Here is a 5,429-nt window from a genome sequence, read left to right on the forward strand (position 1 = left end):
ATGGTTAGCAAAATCTTTGTTAAGATGAGTAAAAAAAGGTATGCCATTAATAATAACTGTTTTTGTTTTCATTAAATTCTGTTAAGTTCATTTAGTTCGTAAGCAACTATTGGAGACAAAAAGACCATATGTTTCTATTTCCACATATACATATCTTTACATATTTAAGAAGTTCCCCTATACTTCTTCCCATACTTAATTTTTCAATAATTAACAATGTCAGAAAGAACCTGCTTCCTGACAGAACACAAATCTTCAAATAATTGAAAATGCACTTACCTTTGCTTACAAATGGATGGCCCAAGCTCCATCTATTATTTCTTCTAGGAATTAGAATTAACTTCAATCCTATCTTTACAGCTAGAAAAGTTTGCACTAAGTTATAGTTAGTCACAATCATCATGCCATAGGAAGACGGTAGGAAAAAATAAATTATACCCACATACATATATATTAGATAAATTATTAGCTAGGTTTATCTGCATATCAAGATACATCTATATCTATATCTGTCTATATCATTTATATATTATATATATTATACTATATGTATATATCTAAAGCTCTTTCCACATATATAGATGGAGATATATGTCTATAGATAATACATATCTAGATGGATAGTTGGATAGATAGATGATAGATAGATAGATAGATAGATGAAAGAGAGCAAGAAAGAAAACAAGTAGGTTCTAGAGTTCTCATTTCTGCAGCTGGCCACAAAGCTGGGTTGGTATATTTAACATTTTTTCCACTGCTCATTCAACATTCCTCTTGTCCTCAACCAAGACCTAGTTTTTGGGAGTCTTTTACTAGCGGGGCAATCCATATCACAAATTCTGAAGATTCACAATGTGATTAAGATCATAATATACTTTATATTTTAACCTGAGAAACTTTTGACTATGAGAGTGATATTAGTAATTATGTTAGTAATAAGATGTATAAATGAAGACAGTCTCAGGCAAACCAGGACATTTGGCTGCCCTATGTATATGTGAGTTTCTTTTTTTTTTTTAAAGGTTTCAGAAATATTTTTTATTTATTTAATTTTTTAATATAAAACTTATTGTCAAATTGGTTTCCATACAACACCCAGTGTATATGTGAGTTTTTATATTGCTTCACAACACAGCAGTAGGAGGAGGAACTTCAGAATATGCCATGTGTTCCATAAACACTTCTTATCTCCCTTATATACTAGTATATCAATTTCTCCATTAGAGTCAAGATTAAGTACTTGATATGTCAACTATAATTCAACAATAAAACTTTAAAAAAAGAGTAAGTATCCTAACAGACATAGGGGGAAGGGAAGAATTGCCCCTTCTATGTCTGATGGCTCACTACAATCATGAGGAGCCAAAAATGCTATGTGGCAATTCAAATCTACAATTAAAATGAAGTATTGTATCATCTTCTAAAGAAAGATTCCTTCTTGGGTATGAAGACTACTACACCTGAAGTTTCTAAAGTCAAATTATTAGTAAGCAAGCATCCTCTGAATGGTTCATTATATGCTGTACTGAAAAGCACATATCACATTTCCATCATATGTTTCTCAGTCACTCTACTTTGATTATGGGAAAAAAGCATTGTATGTCAGAAAACATCTCTTAACTGGCTTTATAACTAATTTCTCAAAAAGGCAGACCATATATATCAGTCCAACTTTTTCTTAGTGATGGTAAAGCCAGTGAATTGCTTCAGAATAGGCTCATTACTAGACTCTTTTTTTTCTTTTTTGTTGCAAAATAAATTTCTTGAATTAGAAGCAGTGTAGTCTAGGATATTACAGTGGTGAATAAGACATTCAGATAGAATGATAGTATTGCTGGTAGATGCGTCTTAGGAAGTCAGTGCAAATCCATATGCTATGTAAGTGCAGCCCAAATGAGAACAAATCATTTCCCAATCCATGATGGATGGTTTCCAATGTAACTGTTCTTGCAGCAGATGACTAGCTAGTCTTCTTGGATATACTGATAGATTGGGCATTCAGGGCATTCAGTAGTAGTATCCAGATTGGCCTTGTTGGGATCATCCATATTTTTTAACCCATGAATTATTTTATTTTCACTTTGATCTCTTTTTCAGGAGCCAAATGAACCAGCACAGAGGTGGCTGAGTGTGAAACAATAAGATAAAAAGATAGAAAGATGGATGGATGAATAGATAGATAGATAGATAGATGATCCCCATTTCCTGAAACAAGCCTCCTAAAACACTTGTAAATAGCAAAGCTAGGAGAACCTTTGGTGGTAACATTTAGTCTTTGACCAGTTCCCAGCACAGAGCTCCTAAAACTCTTATAATTTCCTAAGCGATTAGAGCACTAGGAGTATCTTTTGTTCTAATATTTTATCTTTGACCCTGGTTCCTGAAACAGAGATCCTAAATCTCTTGGAATTGCCTGGATATCCTTTGTTCTAATGAGATGACCCTGAGTGAGTTTCTGGATGGCTTCTGGATATAGGCTTGTCATCAGAAAGATCAAGCCATGATCAAGTTTGGAATTTTCAGCCCTATCTTCCATTCTCCAGAGAGGAGAGAGGGGCTGGAAGTGGAATTAATAATTGATCATGCCACCTGAGAAAGTTTCCATAAAAATCCCAAAATTGCAGGTTGGTGGAAACATTCATATACTGGGAGAACGATGTACTCTAATTCCACAGGGAAAGAGGCTCCTGTACTTCCAGATCTGGCCATACATATTTCTTCATCTGGTTATTAATGTTATCATATCCTTTATCATATGATAAACTGGCAAATAGAAGTAAGTGTTTTCCTGAGTTCTGTGAGCTGTTCTAGCAAATAATTGAGTCCAAGAGGGAGGTCATGGGAATGTTCAATTTGTAGCCAATTTGTAGACAGAAACTATGGATAATCCAGGGGCTTACTACTTGCAATTGGCTTCTAAGGTGTGGGGCAGTCTCATGGGACTAATTCCTTAATCTGTGGGGTTTGCACTAATTCCTTTTATGTTGGAATTAAACTGAATTATAGGACAGCCAGCTGAGGTCACAGAGAATTTCTTGATGTGGAGCAAGAAATATTCCACACATCTTGTGTCAGAAGTATTGTGAGTGTGGTAGTAATGTGAGAAACCAGTGAACATTTCATAAAAAATACATCATTTATGTTGTCATATAATGGGTTTATTATTGTTACTCTCAATAAATTATTTAATAAGTATTTTAACTTTTCCTCAATTTTAGTTTCTAACATAGCAAGTATCAAAACATACAATCCATAGACACATAGATTAGTAGAACAGACTAGAATAGTAGAACAGAATAGAAAACTCAGAAATGAACCCACAAATATATGGTTAATAAATCTTTGACAAAGCAGGAAAAAATATCCAATCAGAAAAAGACAGTCTCTTCAACAAATGGTGTTGGGAAAACCAGACAGTAACAGGCAAAAGAATGAAATTGGACCACTTTCTAACACCATACATAAAAATAAATTAAAAATAGATTAAAGACCTACATGTGAGACCTGAAACCATATAAATCCTAGAGGATAACATAGCCAGTAACTTCTTTGACATTGTCTGTATAGCAACTTCTTTCTAGATATGTCTCTTGAGGCAAGAGAAACAAAAGCAAAAATAAACTATTGGGATTACATCAAAATAAAAAGCTTCTGCACAGTGAGGGAAATAACAAAACTAAAATGGCAACCCATGGGTGTCCAATAATGTCTGGGGGATCCTGGAAAGTAGCATGATAAAAAAGAAGTGGGAGAATCTGGGCATTGCTCTAGAGATGGAGGAGATGGAGGAGAAGGTGTCACAGTGTAGTAGACACCTGGAGGCTGTAAACTCTAGGCTCTGAGGCAGAGATAAGCCCAAACGGCCAAGAAGTCTCTAGAGAAGGAGAAAAACAGCCTGATGAACAAAGCCTCCAACTATGAGAAGAAACTAAAGTTGCTTCAGCAGGAGAACTGGTAGAACATGTTGCTCTTTGGCCATCTTCATCCTCCTGACGCTCATCTGTACCTATTAGGCAATGTGAACCTGAGATTTCTCCATAGTCAGCACAGGGTTCCCCTTGGCTCCCTGGTCACAATGAAACAAGTCCTTTAAACTTCAAGACAACAAAGGTACAGGAGCATTTCTCTGCAATGGAAACACTGCAGCAGGGCTTCCTGTTGGCCCAGCCCCTCTTGCCCCCTGGTCTTGCTGTGGGGCTTGGGTCTCCAGAAGGACTTTGTACTGGTTCCTCTCTCAGTCCAAAGGAAAAGTAATAAACAACAGCCATGCTCAGGGCATCTGGGTGGCTCAGTTGGTTGAGCATCCTACTCTTGATTTCTGCTCAGGTAATGATCTCATGGTTCATGGTTTCAAGCCCCATGTCGGGCTCTGCACTGATAACACAGAACCTGCTTGGGATTCTCTCTCTCCCTTTTTCTCGGCCCCTCCCCCACTCATGCTCTATCTCTCTCTCTCTCTCAAAATAAATAATTAAGCATTAAGAACAGCCAGGTTGCTTCTGTCTGCAAAACTTAAAAAAGTAAAATAAAATAAATAAAAAGCAGCCTATGAAATGGGAGAGAATATATTTGCAAATGATATATCTGATAAAGGGTTAGTATCCGAAATATATAAAGAACTTATATAACGCAACACCCCAAAAAACAAATAATCCAATTTAAAAATGGGCAGAAGACATGAATAGACATTTTTCCAGAGAAGACCTACAGACAGCCAACAGGCACATGAAAAGATGCTCAACATCACTGATCATCAGGGAAATGCATACCAAAATTACAATGAGATTATCATCTCAAACCTCTCACGATAGCTAAAATCAACACCATATATATATATATATATATATATATGCAAATGTATATTACGTATATATGATGGAATATTACTCAGTCATAAAAGAGAATTAAACTTTGCCATTTGCAATGAAATGGATGGAGCTAGAAAGTATGCTAAGCGAATTAAGTCAGAGAAAGACAAATGCCATATGATTTCACTCATATGTGGAATTTAAGAAACAAAGCAAATGAGCAAAAGGAAAAAAGAGAGGGGCACCTGGGTGGCTCAGTTGGTTGAGCGTCCGACTTCAGCTCAGGTCACGATCTCACGGACGGTGAGTTCGAGCCCCGCGTCCAGCTCTGGGCTGATGGCTCAGAGCCTGGAGCCTGCTTCCAGTTCTGTGTCTCCCTCTCTCTCTGCCCCTCCCCTGTTCATGCTCTGTCTCAAAAATAAATAAACGTTAAAAAAAATTTTTAAAGGAAAAAAGAGAGAGGCAAACCAAGAAACTAACTCTTAACTGTAGAGAACAAACTGATGGTTAGCAGAAGGGAGGTGAGTGGGGGATAGGTTAGATAGGTGATGGGGATTAAGGAGTCATTTGTTGTGATGAGCAACAGGTGTTGTATGGAAGTGTTGAATCACTATATTGTAC

At 36.6% G+C, this 5,429-nt stretch overlaps 1 pseudogene; it reads left to right on the forward strand.

The window, feature by feature from the left end:
* Positions 1-3,731: 3,731 nt before the first annotated feature.
* Positions 3,732-4,013, forward strand: LOC125914309 (coiled-coil domain-containing protein 167-like; annotated as a pseudogene).
* The last annotated feature ends 1,416 nt before the right edge of the window (positions 4,014-5,429 follow it).

Source organism: Panthera uncia (genome assembly GCF_023721935.1).
Source record: "Panthera uncia isolate 11264 chromosome D3 unlocalized genomic scaffold, Puncia_PCG_1.0 HiC_scaffold_8, whole genome shotgun sequence".
Taxonomy (NCBI): domain Eukaryota; kingdom Metazoa; phylum Chordata; class Mammalia; order Carnivora; family Felidae; genus Panthera; species Panthera uncia.